Genomic DNA, 23720 nt, shown 5'->3' with positions numbered 1-23720 from the left:
AAAAGTTGCCACAAAAGGCACCCGTCAAATCTCCAGTGGCAGAGAGTTCCACAGGACCAGGCCAAAGACAGTGAAGGCTCGGTGTCCTTGATGTTGTCAAATGAGCCTCGTTGACTCAGGGAACAGCCAGTGATGTTGAGGGAGCTGGGATATGTAAGGGTTCCGGAGGCAACAGAGGTATCCTTTGACCTAAGCCGCTCAGGGTTTTGCCAGTTCGTACTAGAATCTTGAACGTGGCTCGGTCATACTATAAATATATGCAGAAATTATTGACAGCCAAACTGGGTCATTCTTCTGCCCCTCTGGTTATACAGATTGGATGCCCACCTTTTAAATTAAGGTTTCTTGGCTAGCGGGGGTAGGTGCGGATTCATGACGTGAGCTCCTGGGAAGGTTGTTGGTGCTGTCCTTTTTCAACCAAGACACCCAACTCTGACTCCCAGCTGCTCCCAGGGACAAACAAGGGTTGCTGCTTCCACGCTCAGCCCCAAACCACGAGCCAGGGTGCAGGATATTTCGAGCCGGATCCAGCAAGGGCATCTCTTTATAAACAACCCAACCGGGTCGTTTTTCACCCATTGGACGCCAACCCTTTGGGATAACATTTCCCGGTTTTAACTGGGACCCGACTTTGAGAAGCGGAGCGTGTGGGGGGTCGGGCATTGTGTGAGCACAGGGAGGGTTGTTGGTTTTGCATATATAATTTTTTTTTTTTAAACCAGACATCTACCTCAGAGGCAGCCTCATGCAAACTTGTTCATCTGTGTCTGAATAGGCACCCCTAAATGACATTCGCATCATCTGGTGGCTTTGGAGAACGACCTCTGACCCTGTCTGGCTCTCCCGCATAGAAAGGCTGTTGTCTTCTCCCCCTGTCTGGCCATTGTCCCCTCCATTTCCATATTGCTCCCCCCACCCCTCTTTTTCCCATGCTGTCACTCTCGGAGGTTCACCCCCTCCCTCCCACCCCTTTCCCATCTTTTTTCTCCCGCCCCAAACGAAGCCGGTTTTTAAAAATCAATCAAGTTTAGAGAAGAGAAGGAGACTCCTCACATTCGGAGGGGCTGGAGGAGCCGGCCACTTATATGCTGAGAGGATTTTTATTTTGCAGGCGGGGGGGGGGGGGAGTCTGTTTTGAGTTTCCTCTCCCCATCCAAAATCTCTCTTTTTGATATCCCTCCCCCCTTTATACCACACACTTTGGGAACACAAAAATGGCAAAAAGTGGCGATTTAGGCGAAACAGTCAACTTTGGACAGCACGAGACAGGGCAGGAGACTGAGTGAGTAGCAAACTTTTGCAGAAATAACAACGGGCTCTCTCTTGTGGGGAATGTTTTGACTTTTTCAGGGAACAGGGTGAAATCTGGAGCCTCACTTCCTCCCCCCCTCTCTCCCTAATGTCTCAACAACTAAAATTGATCTGTAAAAATGTTTTATGGAAAAATACGAGAGACATTACACACACTTTGTAAACCAAGAAAATCTTTAATAATAATAAAAAAAAATCCAGATAGAAAGTAGGAAGAAATAACCCATTTGAATTGTCCTAAGTGAGTCATGGCCACTAATTTCAATGGGTCTACTCTGAGTAGGATTGGCTACAAGTGACTTGCCTTTTGTTAAAGCTGTAGGATGTTATTTTATTTTATTTTTAAAAAAGGACTAGTAGGAATAGGCAAATCTGTCCATTTCACTCTTTCTTGTTTCCCCAGTCTTAGTTCTTTACTTTTTCACAGCAGTTTGTGATTTGTATTTTTATTAAGGGGGAAAAAGTTCCGATGAAACGTCATTGCCAAATCTCTCCTAAAACGCTAATTTCTGCAGGCACTCTTCATTGGTACTGGTATAATGCATTTCGTTTTCTCAAATATCATGCATTTTATCCGCACTTTACTGTCAAATAATGCATATATACATGACTTGGCTGGAGAACTGGCTTGTAAAATTCAGAAAAGTGCAAATTTTGATGGGGAGCTGCTTTCTGGTTTCCATATATTTTTCAAAATTGGGAATTTGCTTTTGTTTCTGATGTTTCTGATCTGTTTTATGTTTGTTTTATGGTTGTCTTTTGTAGGCTATCTTGAAAATCTAGATTAATAAAAGATGGAATGAAATGGCGAATTTTGTAGGTTCACGTTCTGAGGCGAGGGCAGCTGAATAGCTACCCTGTCCTGAGAAAGAGAGAGGGAGAAGAGGTGGTATGATCTCCTCTTCTTTTACAAATTTAATTGAATGCACCCTTGTAACACTTTTGACCCGGTAGGAGGGCTCTTCCAAGATTCATTTTGCCATTTCATACATTGGCAGAGGCTATGTTAGATGCTTGGTTAATATTTATTTATCCATCCATCCAGCTACCCAATCCTTCCTCCCAAAGGAACTTGAGAACAACTCACTTTGGAATATCCTTAAAGGGTTAGGGAGGTCTTGCATCAATTAGGCCAAAGATGTATTCGAGGGGCTGAAAGTATCCCATACCTGCAAATCTTAATCAGCTGTTCAAGATGAACCGGTTGCTAGCGTGCGAAACAGTTTGCTGTGTTAATATTTGTGTGCACGTGATGCTGTTGTTGTTTAAAAATATATATAAAAATTCCGCCTCCTCTTACCTCCAGGCTTTGGGTTGGGTAGCCAAGCTGAGCTAGACACTTTGCGATGAACTGACCCAATCGAGTTGTGGATGCTGATTCCGCCGGGCGAAATCCTTGGATAGATCTCTTTGCTTCTAGGGACTCGGTTTTGGAAACCTGCGAATGAAATTTCAGAGGTGGCATTTACCCAAGGGTGGGGCCAGGGGCGGTGAACAGAGGGGAAAGCCCCCCCAATAATAATAATAATAATAATAAATTAGGAACTGTGGTTTGATCAAAATAGGAACAAACGAAGCAATTTGCTGGTAGTGCGGGTTGTAAGCATTTGCAAAGGGATGGAGCATGTGGACAGGTGGAGAGAGAAATGTGCTGAAATCCTGGGAAGCTGTGAAACGGTTTGGTTTTCTTTTACCATCCAGAGATTTCCACGAACTGGAGCGGAGGCTGAGAATAATAACAAAATAATCAGAATAATAGCCAGCAACAGCATCGTTGGGTGGCGGGGGGAGGCAGGAGAATGATGGCCGGTCCCTTTAAGATGCACAGACCATGTCTTCCTCCTCCTAGAGTTCGTGACTCAGCAACTGCAGAGCCAGTAACTTTGGGAGAGGAGAGAATTTTTGCACACAGGGTTACTCTAAAGGCAGGTGCAACTTGGGTCTCCGTGGGATGTGCTTGGGCCTGGAATTGGGACAGAGCAGACTGGGGTTGGCGGGGTATATATACTGTTATAGTGGGAGCGATCTGCAAGAGGCGGCAGGTCTCCAAAGCCACATATTTGTGTGGGTGTAACAGAGGGGTATTCCTTGAGGGCAAGCCTCTTTGGGTGTCTGTCCCAAAGGCAGTTTGGGCGGCAGGTTTATTTTGGGACGCCTTCCACCTTTGCCATATTTCAGGTTATTGTTTCACTGCTTATTTACTGCAGTTAAAGCCCAGCTTTGTCTTCAAGGTGGCATGCATGCTCTCCCACTCCTCACTTAATCTCCACAACAACCCTGCGAGGCAGACTAGGTTGAGAGGCATTGGCTGCCCCCACCCCAAGGTCACACCCAGTGAGCTTCACAGCCGAGTGGGGCTTCAAACGCTGGGCCCCCCATGTCCTTGACCGATGCTCTAACCACTACACCAGGCATATATGCATTTTCGGACAAATCATGTTGCAAAATTCTGGACACGCTGCGAAATTCAGGTAAGGGGCAAAGTTTCAAAGAATGGCTCCCGCCTTGTATCCTAAAACATGAATCAGGTAGCTCAGAATGTAAGCGTGAACTAGATTGAATTTCTCCCCCTTCCCCTTGGTCTAAATACATAGTTGTTTGAGCAAGGCCTACCCAACAGGGCTGGTTTTTCTCTTTGGTTATCTAGCTGTATGAGTATATATGATGTCATAAAGCTAGAAAACCGAATGTACAAACCCACCCACTACTCGACGGGGCACCCCGGCTTTTGCAAATATCTCCCCACGTCTACATCTTCCAGCAAAGAGTCCTGTGAGTTGTTGCAGGGGTTGGGGGGCAGGTGACCCCTTTCATATTATTGTGGGGTGTACAGGAAGAGTTTTCTCTTAGGCGGCCAGTTAACATCTTACTTGTTGAAAGAGAAGGGTGGAATTGAACTAGAAGGCTGGGGGTAAATATAAACGAATGAAATGGAACAGCAGGTTCAGGGAACGGGGTTCCCCCGAGTGCCTTTGGCTGGCTTTCAACAGGGATGGGCTTTTATTAGGAAGAACATCCTGACGGTAAGAGCTGTTGGATGGTGGATCGGGGTCTCCTGGTATGTCCCGTGTAGGACCTTAAGGTCCTCAAATAATAATCTTTTGGAGGTCCCGAGCAACAAAGATGCTAGGTTGGCCTCAACTAGGGCCAGGGCCTTCTCAGTATTGGCCCCGACTTGGTGGAACAGTCTATCACAAGAGATCAGGGCCCTGCGGGATTTGGTATCTTTCCGCAGGGCCTGCAAGACGGAGCTGTTCCACCTGGCCTTTGGGTTGGCTTCTGTTTGATATTTATGCTTCATTCTTTTATTGGTGGGTTATTTGAAAATGAGACTGCAGTTTTAATATTGAATTTTCAAATTTGTATTTTAATCTGTTATTTTAAATTGATTGGATTTATGTTTTCCTGTGATTTTAATCAGTGTTAGCCGCCCTGAGCCCAGTTTTTGGCTGGGAAGGGCGGGGTATAAATAAAAATTTATTATTATTATTATTATTATTATTATTATTATTATTAGGTGCTGGACTCTCCTTCCTGGGAGGTTTTTAGTCAGAGGTTGGATGGTCTTCTATCATTGATGTTTTAGCTGAGAGTCCTCCATTGCAGGGGGTTGGGCTAGATAATAGAATTGTAAGGTACCATGAGGGTCATCTAGTATAATATATTACTAATTATATTTATAAAATAATAATAATAAACCACCCATCTGACTGGGTTGCCCCAGCCACTCTGGGCAGCTTCCAACAGATATAAAAACAGTAAAACCTCAAATATCAAGAACTTCCTTACAGGGCTGCCTAAAGACATCTTCTAAAAGTCATAGAGTGGGACCTCGGTATACAGACTTAATCCATTCCGGAAGTCCGTTCTTAAACCAAAACCGTTCTTAAACCAAGGCGCGCTTTCCCTAATGAGGTCTCCCGCCACCGGTGCCCTTCCACCATTCGGATTCCATTCTTGGACCGAGGTAAACCGGGACACTACTTCTGGTTTTGCGGAGTTCGTAAACCGAATTGTTCGTAAACAGGGCTGTTCTTAAACCGAGGTACCACGTACCACTGTAGTTTTTTTAATCTCCTTGACATCTGAGGGGATGGTGTTCCACAGGGCAGGCGCCACTACCGAGAAGGCCCTCTGCCTGGTTCCTTGTATCCTCACTTCTTGCAGTGAGGGAACCACCAGAAGGCCCTCGGAGCTAGACCTCTGTGTCTGGGATGGATGTTGGGGGTGGAAACAGACGCTTCTTCAGGTTTCAGGGCTAAGGCTGTTTAGGGCTTTAAAGGTCAGCACCAACACTTTGAATGGTGCTCAGTCAGAAACATACTGGGAGCCAATGTAGGTCTTTCAGCACAAGTGTTACATGGTCCCGGCAGCTGCTCTTGGTCACCAGTCTGACTGCCTCATTCTGGATTAGTTGTAGTTTCTGAGTCACATTCAAAGGCAGCCCCATGTAGAGCGCATGGCAGTAGTCCAAGCGGGAAATAACCAGGGCATGCACCACTCTAGCGAGACAGTGGAAGTAGAGTTGGAAGGGGCCCTGAGGATCATCTAGCCCAACCCCCTCCAATACAGGAATCTTTTGCCCAATGTGGGTCTTGAACCCACGACCCTGAGATTAAGAGAAGAGGGGATGTGGGAGAGTTCACGAGAGAGAAAAGGAGAGAGCCCCACCCTGAGATTAAGAGTGTTCTGCTCTACTGCCCGAGCCATCTCAATTGCATTAGTCATTCCTCTGCCCCCCCCCCTTGCCCACTCCCAAGTCTGCAATTCTGTGAAATTCTCTGTGTGTGTTTTTACCTGGAAAAGCAGTTGATCATGTCAGCAGTCTACAGTGCAGCTGGGCTACAGGTCAGTGGTAGAGCACTTGCTTGGCATGTAGAAGGTCCCAGGTCCCGTCTGTCATGGATGCTTTAGTTGAGGAGTCACTCAACTCAAAACAATTGGTATACTTTGACCTGAAAACTCTAAGACACTAGTAGCTGAGGAAGAATACCGAAACAAGGCCTTGTCCTGGCGTTGTCATCTCAATTTTATTACAAACCTCAAGGAATAAAACTTACAAGAGACTTGAATAATTTATATCTATCAAACCGTTACTTTGGCCTGAGCCCTTGGTGTCATTTTCGCTTCTTTTCCTGCATTAGTTGAGGTTCCTGCATTGCCAGGGGGTGGGCTGGATGACCCTCGGGGTCCCTTCCAGCTCTACAGTTCTAGGATTCTATGGTTCAGTCTTCAATGGCACTTCCTGGTATGACAAGGGATGCCCAAAGCCCTGTGAGAGAGGCAGGGCTGTTTTTCTATGGCAGAACGGAGCTACAGCAGTGCCTCAGGTTGCAGACGCTTCAGGTTACAGACTCCACTAACCCAGAAATAATGCTTCAGGTTAAGAACTTTGCTTCAGGATAAGAACAGAAATCATGCTCTGGCAGTGCAGCGGCAGTGGGAGGCCCCATTAGCTAAAGTGGTACTTCAGGTGAAGAACGGACCTCCGGAACGAATTAAGTTCTTAACCCGAGGTACCACTGTACTTGGATGAAGGCAGCTTCCTCCGTTGCTTTTTAAAACCAGCCCCTGATTTGGAACCATGAGGTCTGGGATCTTGAGTTATTTCACGGAAAGGACCATGGCTCAGGAGTGACGCCTCAACACCTTCCACATGCGCTGCGTCAAGAGGATTTGACGTATCCAATGGCAGCACAGAATTCCAAGCCAAAATGTGCTCTCCCAAGCCCACAGCTCTGGTCTCGGCAACATCTACGCTGGCCTCGCCACGTGCACAGAACGGAAGATGGGGGGATCCCCAAGGACGTGCTCTGAGGGAAGCTGCCCTATGGCATCAGGCCTGTTGGCAGAACTCTGCGTTACAAAGCTGTCTGCAGACGGGACATGAAGACTGGCAAAATCAGTCCTTCTGTGTGGGAATCCCTGGCTCTGGGGAGGAATCTGCCTTCCTCATCAGTCAAGTCATCATCATTTTATTTTCATGCCACCTTTTCACAGTTAAAACAATGCTCAAGGCGACTTACAATATGAAAAGATTTACATAGCAAAGTAGTCATAAAAAACAAAGCACATCTTGTATCCACAGCAGTGACCAGAGGAGGAATGACCACTGGGAGGAAAGAAGCGAGAAGAAATGCCCTGCTGCATCTGCAACAGCACAACTGCATGCCTTCCTCTGCCCCGGCTGCAACAAAACATGTCTCTCCTGCGTCGGTCTCTACAACCACAGCAAGAGCTGCAGCCTTCCAACAGCTTGACCTCAGCACCAAAGGTGCACTGTGCCGTAGTCCTGTGCTGCCAGCCAGCCATGGGAGAACTCAGTGGAGGGAGAAGCCAACCAACCAGTCTCAGGGGGGCACTTGCTTGGAGGCAAAGTCTGTATGCAAGGTCCAGTCCTAAGGTCAGGAATATCTCCGTTCACATAGTCAGACAATCTGGGGGTCAAGAAATCCGAGGGCCCAAGGTCATGAGGAGCAAGAAGAAGCAAGGTTTGGCCAGGAATGACAAGTTTTTGCTCCCAGCAACTCACTGAGGCTGGAAATCCTGCTTAAGAAAGCTGGAGTCAGCTGGTTCGAATCAGGAGCAAGAAGGCTGATAAGCAACAGGTGGAGTCAGCTCACCTTCTGCTCCTTCAGGCTGCTGCTCATCAGGTGAAGCCGACTCCTGGCCCATGACACACTCCTCTGTTGTCTCCCAAGAGAGATGGATGCCAGCAGCAGCAATAATCATCATCATGGAATTGCAGTTTATTTTTTTAAGTGCCTAATTTACTGCTGGTTATTCCTGCAGGGGGTTGGACTGGATGACCCTTGGGGTGCATTCCAACTCTACATCTCTAGGATTCCAGTTATGGGATGGAGCACCAAGGAGCTTATGCTGGGCTTCGAAATCTCACTCTCCCGGGCTGGCAAGGTATCATTTGGCTTTGCCCAGACACATAGAATCATAGTATCCTAGAGTTGGAAGAGACCCCAAGGGCCATCCAGTCCAACCCCCTGCCAAGCAGGAAACACCATCAAAGCATTCCTGACAGATGGCTGTCAAGCCTCCGCTTAAAGACCTCCAAAGAAGGAGACTCCACCACACTCCTTGGCAGCAAATTCCACTGCTGAACAGCTCTTACTGTCAGGAAGTTCTTCCTAATGTTTAGGTGGAATCTTCTTTCTTGTAGTTTGAATCCATTGCCCCGTGTCCGCTTCTCTGGAGCAGCAGAAAACAACCTTTCTCCCTCCTCTAGATGACATCCTTTGATATATTTGAACATGGCTATCATATCACCCCTTAACCTTCTCTTCTCCAGGCTAAACATACCCAGCTCCCTAAGCCGTTCCTCATAAGGCATCGTTTCCAGGCCTTGGACCATTTTGGTTGCCCTCCTCTGGACACGTTCCAGCTTGTCAGTATCCTTCTTGAACTGTGGTGCCCAGAACTGGACACAGTATTCCAGGTGAGGTCTGACCAGAGCAGAATATAGTGGTACTATTACTTCCCTTGATCTAGATGCTATACTCCTATTGATGCAGCCCAGAATTGCATTGGCTTTTTTAGCTGCTTTCAAGCCCATCCTCTTAAAAACTTAGACACTTTCAAGCCCATCCTCTTAAAAACTGAGAGCTACAGCTTTCCTTCTTTTGAAACAACGAAGCTTCTCTTTTTTCTTTCTAGCTGCTACATAATCAAAGCATACTCAATGCCCTGGTGGCAAAACCAATAATTTATTATTACTGATATTATTTTTCATAGAATTGTAGAATCATAGAATTGTAGAGTTGGAAGGGACCCCAAGGGTCATCCAGCCCAACCCCCTGCAAGGCAGGAATGTGTCTGTAATTTCGGATCATGCCTCTCACTCGCCCAGAGGGGGGATGGAGAGGGCTGCTGTCTGTGTTTGTAGAAAGCAGTGCAGTTTGTAGAAAGGTAACAGATTACTTTTAGTGCTCCAGCCACTTTGACCTCTGTTCATGTGCTGAGTGCGTCCCTCAGGCCAAAAATGACCCCCCCCCCACACACACACCTTTAAAGATCTGTTTTGCCCCAACAATTTGACAGCTTCCTCCAACCCTCATTCAGCTTTGCCATCTTACTTGGGCAACATCTTCCTGGGGACTATCTGCAAAGGTAGTTCAATAACAGTTTCCTGGTTTGTGGCAGGTGGCAGGTGGTGGGAGGGAGAACTCTTCCCCCCCACACACACACACAGAGGTGCAAGCCGATGAGTCAGAAAGAACATCTTAAAATAGGCTCCACTTTAAGGTCTCGTCTTCCAAATGCCATTAATTTTCTGGAGATTACAGACCTTCTCCGTATCCTAGCATCAGAAACTATTCCAGGGAAGGGAACAAGAGTCAATTGTAAAAAGCAAGCTGAAACTGAAAAAGAAAAAAAATCTTCCAGGCTGATCTGTAAAATGAGAATTGTTTGTTTGTTTGTTTGTTTGTTTTGCAAATTAAAACCCTCTTTCACTAGAGTTGGAAGTGACCTTGAGGGTTGTTTAGTCCAACCCCCTGTAGTTGCTTTGGGGGACATCATGGCCTTTAAGTGTGTGTTGAATATGCATCAATGTGTGGTGTTAACTGTGGAATCGTAAAGGTAAAGGGACCCCTGACCATTAGGTCCAGTTGCGGACGACTCTGGGGTTGCAGCGCTCATCTCGCTTTATTGGCCGAGGGAGCCGGCGTACAGCTTCCGGGTCACGTGGCCGGCATGACTAAGCCTCTTCTGGCGAACCAGAGCAGGTCACGGAAATGCCGTTTACCTTCCCGCCAGAGCGGTACCTATTTATCTACTTGCACTTTGCTGTGCTTTCGAACTGTTAGGTTGGCAGGAGCAGGGACCGAGCAACGGGAGCTCACCCCGTCGTGGGGATTCGAACCACTGACCTTCTGATCAGCAAGCCCTAGGCACTGTGGTTTAACCCACAGCGCCGCTCGCGTCCCTTCACCCTCATCATAGTATCATACAATTGTAGGGTTGGAAGTTACCCTGAGGGTCTACTAGTCCAACCCTCTGCAATGCAAGAATCGCCAATTTGCAAAGTTGTGCGAAGCCATCTGTGTAGTAATTTCAAGGCGTTTCCCCCTAAGAAGTGGGTTTTAAGAGTGGCGATTCCCAAATTATATTCCAAGGCCCTGTGACCTTTTGAATAAAAACGTTTTTCCCAGCACACTTCATTCCAGCTGCTCTGATCTAGACCTTGCACACACAAACCCCCGGGACCCACTCTCTGCAAATCCTGACAGCGAGAAGACCACCTGCCCATCAGGGAGCAGGGCAGCACAATGGATCTGTCTGGAGTCTGAATTGTGGGGAGACAGGCTATTTTATGATCTGTGAAGTTCACTGAGAATAGAAAACAGCTAGTTGGACCATTTCTCTCTTCGCCCAGCCTCACCTCACTCTGCTAAATCATCTGGTCCTAGACTTGTATTTTAAAAAGGTCATCTATGGTCTCAAAACACACACACACACACACACACACACACACATGGAGGAGAGGGCTATCAATGGATATTATTATTATTATTATTATTATTATTATTATCATTATCATTATCATTATCATTATCATTATCATTATCATTATCATTATTACCCTACCCATCTGATTGGGTTGCCCCAGCCACTCTGGGCAGCTTCCAACACAAATAACTAATACCCTTCAAACATATATAAAAACATAATGAAACATTAAACATTATAAACATCCCTATCCTGGCTGCCTTCAGATGCCTTCTAAATGTTGTACAGTTACTTATCTCCTTGGCTCGGGGGTCGCATAACTCCAGACCCTCCAACATTTCTCCGATGAAAATAGGGACGTCCTAAGGAAAAGCAGGACATTCCAGGATCAAATCGGAAACCGGAATGGCTTCTGTAAATCCGGGACTGTCCCTGGAAAATGGAAACATTTGGAGTGTCTGTGAATAGCAGTTGCTGGAAACCACAGGAGAGGAGGGTGTCGCTCATGCCTTGCTTTTAGGATTGACATTGGGGCCCTTGGCTGGCCCCCAGGAGGAAAGGATGCTGGACTGAGTTGGGCAACGTTAGGCCTGAGCCAGCAGGACAATTCTGACGGCCTTATGACTCATATGTTAGCTTGGTGGAAACTCCATGTCCAGGTAGAGTCTATCTTTGAATGCCAGTTGCTGGGAATCATTTGACACATGCTTCAGCCCTCGAGTCCTGCTAGTGGGATTTATTTACAGGTAGGTAGCCGTGTTGGTCTGCCATAGTCAAAACAAAATTAAAAATTAAAAAATTCCTTCCTTCCAGTAGCACCTTAGAGACCAACCAAGTTTGTTCTTGGTATGATATCTGAAGAAGTGTGCATGCACACGAAAGCTCACACCAAGAACAAACTAAGGTGCTACTGGAAGGAATTTATTTAGTTATCCTTTTTTTTCCCTGATCATTTTTATTTTCCAAATATTTACCAAATCATTCAAACAAATTTAATACGAATTCCCACACCCCCACCCAAAAAATTTCCTGCACTCTGTTGTTGATGCTTCCAAAGTTCTCTCTTGTTGCTGTGTTGTTTCCCTGGTTATTTCTAATTCACATTCCATTCCTTACAAATTTTTTTTAAATAAGAACTTTATTGGCTTTTTCCAGACAAAGAACAACAAAACAACATACACCACACAGACAAACAATCAAACAACATAATAAAACAAATATAACCCAACTAAAACTAAAACACCAATAATTCTTTTTCTTGTTCAACACACACACACACAAAAATTCTTGTTTACCCATTCCTTACAATTAACCTTATATTACAATAGGGTTTTTTGTGTTTTTAAACTTATCATCCTTAGCCATTAGCTATCCACTTTCCTATTCCTGCACATACAATATTTTAACATTTGTAATATCTATAAGTGAGGTTAATCAACAAATTATCGGTCCATGATAATAATTATCATTTCTAAGTTAAGTTCCTTTCCATCATTCTGCGTGTATGAAAATCTAATAGTTCACATTCACTAGATGTTTTCCCTTTTCTTATTAAAATAGTCCGCTCTCCAAAAAATCTTCCTGTCCACTGTGCTTTAATTTCCAGACCATGTATCCCCTCAATTATTTAACTATCCTTAGGAACATGGGAACCGGGCGGCGCTGTGGTCTAAGCCACAGAGCCTAGGGCTTGCCGATCAGAAGGTCGGAGGTTCAAATCCCCACATGAGCTCCTGTGGCTCGGTCCCTGCTCCTGCCAACCTAGCAGTTCGAAAGCACGTCAAAGTGCAAGTAGATCAATAGGTACTGCTCCGGAGGGAAGGTAAATGGTGTTTCCGTGCGCTGCTCTGGTTCGCCAGAAGCGGCTTAGTCATGCTGGCCACATGACCTGGAAGCTGTACGCCGGCTCCCTCGGCCAATAACGCGAGATGAGCGCCGCAACCCCAGAGTCGTCCGTGACTGGACCTAATGGTCAGGGGTCCCTTTACCTTTACCTTTTAGAAACATGGAAGCTGAGTCGGACCACTGGTACATGGTATTTGGTGTTGCCCACGCAGCAGCAGCACTCCAAGATTTCAGGCAGGCCTCTCTCCCAGCCTTGCCTGAAGATGCTGCCAGGGATTCGAACCCAAGACCTCCTTCATGCAAGACAGGCACTCTCCCAGAGCTCCTTGGCCCTTTCCATATTCTCTCAGCTACATTCTTGTGAGGCAGGTAAAGCTGAGAGATACAGTGACTGGCCCCAAGGTCACCCAGAGAGATTGGTGGCTGAGTGGCGGATTCGAACCGGGTCTCTCCCAAGTGCTAGTCCTAGTTGCAGTGTGTGGGGAAGGGGAGGTACAACACTGCATGTATCCCACAAAGTTCTACTCAGAGTAGACCCGTTAAAGTTACTGGACCCAAGTTTCCAATGGGCCACCTCTGAGCAGGACTATAGTCAGTAAAACAAGAGGAGATTTCCTTGTTCATTTATTTCATTTAAGAATCATAATGATTGCACTCCTGTTCAATAATTACACACACACACACGTTTTAAAAAACTGCAATATGTTTAAAAACAATTTTAAGAACACAAAAGCCCTAATTGCAATTACCGGTACATGCAAAACATTAAAAAAAAAAAAAAAGCAGGTTGTGTATAAAATCTATTTTCTAATGGTTAGTTTTTTATTACTAAGTCAATTAATTTTATTTTATTTAAAAAACCTCTACTGTATTGTGTTACATACTGTAGTGTTAACAGGTTTACATTTTAAAATCAAGATTCAACTTTATATATATACAGTGGCACCTTGGTTTTTGAACATAATCCGTTCCAGAAGAAAATGGAAACCGGGACATTCCGGGATCAAATCAGAAACCGGGATGGCTTCTGTAATTCCAGGACTGTCCCTGGAAAATTGGGACACTGGGAGGGTCTGCTCTCTGTCTATCTGTCTTCCCCCCTGTATTTCATAGAAGGATAGAATTGCAAGGCAGGAATATTTGCCCTATTCAGGAGTGAGTGGCAATGGACCCGAGTTTCCACTGCTGGTGGAGGGGAAGTAACAAAAAACAGAGAGGGCGGGGGCTGCAGTGGAGTAGCCTGCCAGAGGGCAGGGTCTGGCTGGTCGGCAGAAGGGCCCAACATTTTGCGGAAGCCTTCACTTTTGTCGCTATGTTCTTGGCACACTGCGGCAAGGGATGACCCCAATGAGAGGACTCGGAAACAGCTCAGTTGGCACTTGAAAAGGCGAGGGGGGGGCGTCATTTGGCATTTTGCTGGGTCCATTTTCCTATGTCCTTTGGAGACTTGCTTTGCCACCAACTTCCTTCGTGCCACAATGGAGGGCCGCTCGTGCCCGCTTTCCCGGTGCCAAGATGAGGCAGCTGGATCGGAGGCCATTTCTGTTCAGTTTCGACTCCACCAGGCACTGAATGGGATTGCCAGGCCTGGGCGGATATTGAGAGCCGAGTTCAGATCTGCCAGTCCAAGTTCTTTTTAAAAATTCTTTGTTCAGGGGCGAAACAGTTTCCCGGTTTGCGAGGTGGGGCACTTTCAGGAAAAAGTCTTCGAAGACAGGCAGAGGGGGCAGCCTGAACAGAGAAAGGCTTGCATAAGCATGAATGGTGTTGGGCGAGAGTGGGGGGGGGGAATTCATTACCCTTAGAATAAATTTAGGTGCAGGAAAAGGGACCCCCACAAAAAAAGTAAAAAAAATGATCAAGGGGAAGGAGCGACTCCCCAGTGAGGGAAGCTTGCAAAGTTTGGGGGCTTTCTTAAGTTTAGAGAAAAGGCTAGTTTAAGGGAGGATATAAAATGATGTGTGGAATGGAGAAAGTGGATTGAGAGAAGATTTTCTCATGCATTCATATAACACCAGAACTCGTGGGCATCTGTGAATTGGTCTCACCTAATATTAATATTATTATTTCAGTTTATATAGCATCCTTTATCAGAAGATCCCAGGGCATTGTACAACATTAAAAACACATTACAGAACATCAATGATAAAAACATAAGAAAAAGCAAACTGAGAGTCTAATGATAAAATTGTCATCATAATAGCTGTCCTCTGTAGTTGGTGGCCATCACTAAATATTGTGGGAGCAAATTCTGTGTTTTTACTTTGCACTGTGTGAGCAAGTCCTTCCTTCTGTCGGTCCTGAAACTACCAGCGTAATTCCTCTTGCGAAAATATCGGGTTCGCAGCTTAAAAGGACATGGCACACGAGGAAAGGAGGAAGAGCTGGGAGGAAGAAACAGAAAGCTCAAACTATTCCGTGAATTTGTGTCATTCCATTTTTAAAGCTGCCCAATTTAGAGGTCATTACTGGCGGCCCTTGAGGGGCTGGAGCAACTCCCCGATGAGAAAAACTGGCAATGTCTGGGGCTTTTAAATTGGGGGGAAGGCATGTTTCAGATGAGAAATGACTGGGCTGTATAAAATTATGTGTGGCAGGGAGAAAGAGGATAGAGAAAATACTTTCTCCCTCTCTCATATAACACCAGATCTCCTAGAACAGAATCATAGAATCATGTGCTGATATATTTCCTCACCTTTATATGCAAAGTTTCTACCTGCAGGGAGTAAAGGAAAGCAGTTATTATTTAATTTATATTTACCTTTTTTTTAAGTATTTCTATAAAAAGCATGCAATGGATAAAGTTTTCTGATCTCACGACGCCCTCGATTAAAGTGACAACATTTCATATTGCAGTACAGAGTAATAGCAGTCCTCTGCCCCTAGGAGCCTACAATCTGGGGAAAGAAAGATAATTTATCTTTTTTACAGAGCGGGATGTTAACAGAGTGGAGAGAAAGACCCTGAAGGGAATGGGAATGACAATGATGCCTGGAGGGGGAGGGGGATAAAAGAGGGTGCTGGACTGCTTCTGAAACTGGAGGCTCAACTTAGCCATCTTGGCTGCATCAAATCATGGGCTTGTCTTGGTTTCAGCAGCAGCCAGCCCTCAAGGGGAAGCCCATGCAATCGGGGCCACAGGGCATTTATCCCCAGGGAGCTGCTACTTTGAGGTAGACTGCGCCTGTGTGTGGATGTTCCCTTAATACCCTGACTTAACAGCAGGTCGATAGGCCTGTCTTTCCTCGGGAGAATGTACCCAATCTTTCTTCTTTGATTTGGGCTGCCACTGTATCTGTTTGGAAGTGGAGATTCTGCTCCTGTTTATTTCTTCTGAGATGTCCCAATGATGACAATTTTGCAATTGCTAAATAGGCTCCCTTTGAAACACAGGGACGTAATTGGCTGCCGTATACCAAATCGGACTAGTCGCCCGTCCAGATCAGAGAATATCCAGACATAAGAAGCTTCCATTCCAACTTAGGGGTGTGTGTGGGGGGGTGTTTTCTTTTCTCCTACCACTGAGCGATGGTTCTTTCCTTTAAAATAAAGCAAGACTCCGGTTTAAACAGGAGTTCAGGAAGTCGCTTTACCCAGAGTTGGACCATTGGTCCATCTAGCTGAAGACTGTCAAGACTGAGAAGCACCTGTTGCTCACTGGACCTTGCTTGATTCGGACTTCCATTGTCCCTGACCATTGGTCATGCTGGTTACTGGGTGTTGCAAACCAAAACACCTCACGGGCTTTGCACCAAACTGTGAAATGAACATTCTTCCACACCACCACCCAAAAATCAGAAGCCCTAACTTGGTTGTAGTTATGGGCTTCAGGAAGGGCACTCTGCACATGCCCTGCAAATTAACAAGTGGAAGCCTTGTTATTTTCCATCCATGTATGCAATACTAAACAAGGTGTGCTAAAATGACGTTGGGCTTTCTTAAATCATTTTGGCTGTGCGCTTTATTTCATGTAGCTTTTATTGACATGAGCAACTCATTCAGAACCATGAGGACTAGCAGTTAGATTTCCTGTTTTCAGGGATTATCACAGCTGTACGACATCAAGCCTGGGTTGAAATCCCCAGCAGGACTGGGGGAACCTCCCTGTCTGAAACCCTGGCGAGTCGCTGCAGGTCAGTGCAGAAAATACTGAGATTGAGAGACTGTTGATTCCTGCATTGCAGGGGGTTGGACTAGATGACCCTGGGATCCCTTCCAACTCTACGATTCTATGATTCTGTGCAGCAGCCAAGCTGGGTTTTTCCCAAGGAAACAGATTGCTTCTCAGAGGATGGACCGAGGCATTGAATGCTAAAGAGCTAAGTAGAGCTTCCACGTTCAGGGGCAGTCTACCACCAAATGCCAGGCGTCTAGTCCTGTCCTGGGAAAGAAAGCCGCAGCTTCATTGCAGAGCCCCTGTTTCACATGCAGGTTCATTCCCTGAAAGAGAGTCCCCTGCATGAAGCCTTGGGCAGCTGTTGCCAGTCAGTCCTGAGCTCAATGGAGTGATGGCCTGGCTCAGCTTCCTATTGAGATCAGATTTCCAGGTCCCCTGGTTTCACATTCAGAACTGAGGTCAGTCTTGCGTTGCCATGGGTTGGGATAGATGACCCATGGGGGGTCGTATCCATCACTACAATTCTAGGATGCTATGCAGTTGTGGCATTGCCACATTCTGTATCTTGACGGACAGGAGACAAGGCACACTCTCGAATTTCTGTTGAGGGCTGCCTCTTTGGGGTTGACTTTGGCTAAGGAGTTGGGCAACTTCTAAAGCTTTTGAAAATTATTGCACGCTTTTGTTCTGGGTCCCGTCACCTCCTTACAAAGTGGGGGGGGGGGAGGAGTGCTGCTACAACAGGGGGAAATGATCTTCCTTGCTTTCCTCAACTGGTTCCTGCCCATAGCTGTTAACTTTTCCCTTTTTTAAAGGGGAATTCCCTTATTCCGAATCAGATTCCTCGGAAGAAAAGGGAAAAGTTGACAGCTATGTTCCTGCCTCTGCTCATTCTTCTCAGAATGATAACGGACTTAGGGTGTGCTGCATCCCTTGATGGGGAGTTGGGCTGTAAAAGCCAACCCCATTTTTTTTTCTTTTAAGAGATTACTTTCTTTCTTTTTTTAAAAAAAGGCTCTAGTCCTCATGCCTGCAGCAACAGGCTCAAAAACATGTGGACAAATCTTGTTGTGTTTTAATTTGTTCTTTGTGCACCAGCGAAGAACTGAGCCCAGTCTCCTCAGAGACCGAAAGCAGTCTTTGAATCTCCGGGGACTGGGGCCAAGAGAGACACCTTGCCTGATTCTTTTCAATGCCCAGGCTCCTTCTGCACACCGGGTAGATAGAAGAAGAAGAAGAAGAATACTTTATTATATGCCACCCATCTGACTGGGTTGCCACTCTGGGCAGCTTCCAACAAATTAAACACATTAAGCACAGTAAAATATCATACACTGAAAACTTCCCCATACAGGGCTGCCGTTGGATATCTTCTAAAAGTCATATAGTTGTTTATCTCCTTGAAATCTGATGAGAGGGCATTCCACAGGGCGGGCGCCACCACCAAGAAGGCCCTCTGACTGGTTCCCTCTAACCTCATTTCTTGCAGTGAGGGAGCCGCCAGAAGGCCCTCAGTGCTGGATCTCAGTGTCTAGGCCGGATGATGGGGGTGGAGACACTCCTTCAGGTTTCAAGGCCGAGGCTGTTTAGGGCTTTAAAGGTCACCACCAGCTCAAAAACGTACTGGGAGCCAGTGAAGATCCTTTAAGAGTGGAGTTATATGGTCCCTAGTCACCAGTCTAGCTGCCACATTCTGGATTAGTTGTCGTTTCTGAGTCACCTTCCAAGGTAGCCCCACAGAGAGCGCATTGCAGTAGTCCAAGCAGGAGATAACCAGAGCATGGACCACCCTAGCGATACAGTGTGCAGGCAGGGAGGGTCTCAGGTGGAGCTGGTAGGCATCCCCCCTGGACAGTGGTGAGTCCAAAATGAACCCCAGGCTGCGCACCTGGTCCTTTAGGTCCCCCCCACACCTGCCTGCCCCCTGTCCCCCAGAAACAGCACTTGTTGGGATTCAGCCTCAATCCATTGACTGCCATCCCACCCAATACGCTCTAGACTGGAGGGAGCAAATTTTCCAGGTTCTGTACCTTCACTGCATCCTGACCCCACCGCCATACGGCCCTTCGGAAACCTCCAGCCCCCTTCCCAAATATCCCTCTGTGCAAACTTTCTTCTTGACCTTGCCGGCAACCTAGCCAGACGCCGAAAGAGGGGTTTGGTGTGCCTCTGTGAGAGTCCACAGCCGAGTTTTTATTTCTGGGCCACTGAAACACCTTTTTTGTTTCTCCCTGTTTTTCAGTATGGTTTTTGTGTGGGGGGGGGGTGTTCCCCCCTGCCCCCCATATTTTATCCCCGCAACAACAAAAGGCAGTGGGGCAGTGGGGGGATGGGACGGAGGGCGAGGTGTTTTTTTTTTTTTTTAAGCAAATTGACGGTGAAATTAGTGTCAGGGCTGTCTCTGTGCACTAAACAAACGCCCCTCCGAATGGAGGACGCGGGTTGTGTATATATTAGCGTTGGGGGGGGGGTTGACCCTGTCGGGGCCATTCGCCCGAGCGTGGGAAAATTGGACGAGCCCCTTTCACAGCTGTTCAGGCCTCCAATGGGCGAGGGGGCCTGCACCCCCCTCCCCCTCATGCTGGCCTCCATTCAGTCTTTCAAGCGAGACACTCTTTTGATGACTCTTTCTCTCCTTCCCAACAAACACAGGCCATTGTTTCCGCCGCTAGGGAAGGCTGCAAGGGGGTCTGCCGTAAAGGGGAGGTGTGGGTGTCGCCCCCCCCAAGAAAACCTCCAGACGTCGCTCTGGGGGGTGGAGGGAAATGGGGGTTCAGGCAGGAGAATCATAGAGTTGGCCTTGCTAAGGGGGATGGACTAGATGACCCTTGGGGAACCTTCCAACTCTGCAATTCGTCGCCATCTTGCAAGTCCTCTGCACGGAGAGTAGCTTTAACTCTACAATTCTAAGCGGCTGAACCAAAATTTAATAATAAACAAAGCAAGGATGGGCAAATCCTACATTTCAACCTCAGTTTACAACTTTTAAAGTTCTTGTGAAAGTTCATCAGTGTTTCAGTGTGGATTTTCATAGGAACATCAAATTGTGGAGTTGGGGGGGATCCCCGAGGGTCATCTAGCCCAACCCCCTGCAATGCAGGAATCTTTTGCCCAACATGGAGCTTGAACCCACAACCCTGAGATTAAGAGAAGAGGGGGTGCGGGAGGGTTCATGAGAGAGAAAAGGAGAGGGCCACGGCGTTTGTTGGAACTGCCTCCAGGGCATGGCTTCTCCCGTGAAAGATCCCAGGAACTGTAGTTCCAAGGGTGCCGGGAATTGTAGTTTTCTGTGGATATTGTTACACAAGCGGCAAGGGAATCCAGGAGGGTTCTGGGAGAGCGGGAATATCTCTGCCCAGGTGAGGGACAGGGAGACCCACATCCCTCCAGGTGTTCTCTGTTCTCTCTCAGCCTAGCCTGCCTCTCAGGGTCATTGCAAGGATAAAATGGGGCAGGAGAACTCTGGACATTGTGCTCCTTTGAGGGGGTCTGCAAACTCTGGTCCGTTGCCTTTGGATGCTTTTAAGTTCAGAGAAACAGCAAAGCGACATGCAGAAAATTTAGAAAGCTGCATTGTGTGGAAGAAGTGGATAAAGGAAAGTTTCCCCCCCGTCTCTCATAACGCTGCAACCTCTGGGCATCCCATGAAGCTGAAAGTTGGAAGATTCAGGGCAGATAAAGTAATGTCCATGCAGCACGGAGTTGACCTATGGAACTCACTCCCACAGGACCTGTGATATAATCCTGCAATACAAGCCTTCAAACTTATCCCATCAGCTAGTTTCAGAACTCCTTTTCAGTCCTGGTGGATTTCCAGTCTTGCAATAGCTTTGCTGGCAGTTGCTGTGCACAACCTCTTAACAGCGAACCTCCACATTCAGGTGCAGTCTACCTCCGCATTCAGGTGCAGTCTAACACCGGCTACTGGAGAGCAAGCAACAGAGGACTGGAGAGTAGTTCCCAGGTGACTCTCTACACAGCTCAGCTGGTTAGAGCATGGTGCTGATATCGCCAAGGTGGCAGGTTGAATCCCCGTAAGGGACAGCTGTATTGCAGGGGGTAGGACTAGATGATCTGCAGGGTCCCTTCCAACTCTGTGATTCTATGAACCAGCATATACCTCCTTGTGTTTGGTGTGTGTGTGTGTGTGTGTGTGTGTGTACGGGCGTTTTTCCAGGTGTGCTGCTTGACAAGAAGGAGGCGAACCCAGCACACAGGGTCATGCAGAGATGCGACAGGTAGCACCCTCTGAGACAGCATCACCTCTGCACCTGGAGTAACTCGAATGTCCCAGTTTAGCTCAGTAGAGACATTTAATCCCTGTAAGGAAGCTGCCTGTTGGTGGGAAGAGACGGTGCGGAGACTCGAACAGAGATGCAACCAGCAAGCTCCTCCGGGGGCAAGCAAGTCAACTCCCTCTCTGTGGTGGCTGCAGAAGAGGACTCCAGTTTGCATCTCACACCAAACTGGGAGGGGGAGACAGAACTGGGATTCAATATGACCTTTGAAGATTGGAGAACTGGGCCCAAGCTAGCAAAATGAATTTCAGTCGGGGCAAGTGTCAGGTTCTGCACTTAGGCAGGAAGAACCAGGTGCACAAATGTGGGATGGGGGACACCTGGCTTGCTAGCAGGACATGTGAAAAGGATTGAGGGGTCTTGGTGGACCACAAGCTGAACATGAGTCCACAGGGTGATGCAGCAGCAACAAAGGCTAATGCTATTCTAGGCTGCATCAACAGAAGTCAAGTGTTCTGGTCAAGGGAAGTAATAGTACCACTCCATTCTGCCTTGGTCAGACCACTGAGCGCCACAATTTAGGAAGGATGCTGACAAGCTGGAGGGTGTACATACCCTCCTGCATTTCTCTGATTAATAATAATAATAATAATAATAATAATAATAATAATAATAATAATAATAATAATAATAATAATAATAATAATAATATATTTATACCCCTTCCACCTGGCTGGGTTTCCCCAGCCACTTTGGGCGGCTTCCAACAGAACTTTAAAATGCAATAATCTATTAAACATCTATTAAAAGCCTCGCTAAACAGGACTGCCTTCAGATGTCTTCTAAAAATCTGGTAGTTGTTTTTCTCTTTGACATCTGGTGGGAGGGCGTTCCACAGGGCGGGTGCCGCTACCGAGAATGTCCTAAGAAAAAGCGGGTCAAATCAGAAACCAGGACAGATTCTGTAAATCTGGGACAGTCACTGGAAAATAGGGGCACTGGGAGGGTCTGCTACATATCATCTTGTAATAGTTTTCTTTTAAGCCATAACACGCTGTGAAGATAACTCTTAGAAATATTCATAGTTTGCTACGTTGCTTGCAAGAGAGACAGTGTGGGGTAGTGGTTAGAGTGTCTTACTAAACCTGGGAGACCAGGGTTGGCCATGAAGCTCATTGGGTGACCTTGTGGCCAGTTACTGCCACGCTGGCTCTCGCCTTCTCCTCCTGGTCCAGTCATTCTGTTTGCAATTTATTATTTTTATCATTTTTTAAAAAATCATGCTTCCTCCACTCTTCCCCCATTCCACCCTCCCACAAAATTGCAACCAATGTACATCAGCCACAACATAATTTTGGATCAGCACCCTGCTCCCAGATACAGATGCAGTGGTTGTTAAACCCATCATCCAGTAGCAAGAAGAGAAAAAGCTGGTACAAAAACTAAAGTTGACGTGTGTTTAAAAGAGAGGAAACTTAACAAAACATACTGGTTATTTCAATACAGCCTAACTGGGAGTGCCAACTCCTTTCTTGGGTGAGGCTCCTGTGCCTTTAACAGCAGTGCAAAAATGGGAAAATCAACAGGTACACCTTATCATGGGGCTGCAGTAACAGGTGCTGCACCTGCTGAATTTCTGTATGCTGCTATTAAATGTGCAAAAGCCTCTTGGGAAGATGCTGGAGGAAGCAGGAAACAGGAAACCAAGCCTGATGAGGGACGGTTGAAGGAGCTGCGGATGTTTAGCCTGGAAAAGAGGAGACTGAGAGGAGATAGGAGAGCCACCTTCCAATATCTCAAGGGCTGTCACAGGGAAGAAGGAATAAGCTTGTTTTCTTCTGCTCTGGAGAGTAGGACTCGAACCCATGACTTCAAGTTACCAGAAAGGAGATTCCAACTAAACATCAGGAAGAACAGTAAGAGCTGTTTGAGAGTGGAACAGTCTCCCTCAGGAGCTTGTGACTCTCCTTCCTTGGAGGTTTCTAAGCAGAGGTTGGATGGCCATCTGCCATGGATGCTTCAGCTGCGATTCCTGCATTGCAGGGGGCTGGACTAGATGAGCCTTGGGGGTCCCCTCCCAATGCTGCAATTCTATGACTCTATGACTAGATTCCCCCCCCCCCCGTCAGTCTGGTCCAGCCTGCTCTGCTGATGTCCTTCCATTTGGTTTCCAGCCCGGCCTCTGGGGACTCCCCCGCTGGTTTTACAGACTCTCATCATTTTAACTGACTCTCTTTTATTGACCTTCGAACCACGTTGCAAAAGGCAACCTTCCTGCCAACACTGCAGGGCAGCTGATCATGCCGTAAACTATTTGACCTCCATCAAAGAAGGGATCCTGTTCTCCCATTGGCCAAACGCAGCGAGAAAGGGCTCTTCCACCCTTCCTTTTTTGCTGCCTTTTTAGGGACAGGTCTGTGCCCAAGCAAAATTTCCCTTTTAAAAAATTAACTTTTATTTATAAAATTTCCAATAGCTTTTTAAAAAAATAATGGAGCAGAGTAAACCTTTTCCAATCCTCCTCATCTTGTTCTCTAGTTTTACTGGTTAAACTTGCTAGTTCAGCGTATTCCATCATTTTCAACTGCCACGCCTCTTTCGTGGGTTCTGCATCTTTCCATCTTTTTGGGGCATATAATATCGCAGAGTTTCCTTTTTCTCCTGCCTCTTTCCCCAGGAAAACCCACAATTTAGCCCTGAATTGCAGCAAGCAGCAGTGGGGTTTTCTGCACACTGACATTTGCTCT

At 46.7% G+C, this 23720-nt stretch overlaps 1 long non-coding RNA gene across 1 annotated transcript in view; it reads left to right on the top strand.

Moving 5' to 3' along the window:
* The first annotated feature begins 1224 nt into the window (after nucleotides 1-1224).
* The window catches only part of LOC117039400, a 37608-nt gene continuing 15112 nt past the window's right edge, over nucleotides 1225-23720 (top strand). The window contains exon 1 of the long non-coding RNA XR_004425776.1: nucleotides 1225-1282. This is a non-coding gene — a long non-coding RNA (uncharacterized LOC117039400). The remainder of the gene's footprint in view (nucleotides 1283-23720) is intronic.

Source organism: Lacerta agilis, chromosome 18 (genome assembly GCF_009819535.1).
Source record: "Lacerta agilis isolate rLacAgi1 chromosome 18, rLacAgi1.pri, whole genome shotgun sequence".
In the NCBI taxonomy this organism is placed as follows: Eukaryota; Metazoa; Chordata; class Lepidosauria; order Squamata; family Lacertidae; genus Lacerta; species Lacerta agilis.
This window is presented reverse-complemented; position numbering and strand designations above follow the sequence as displayed.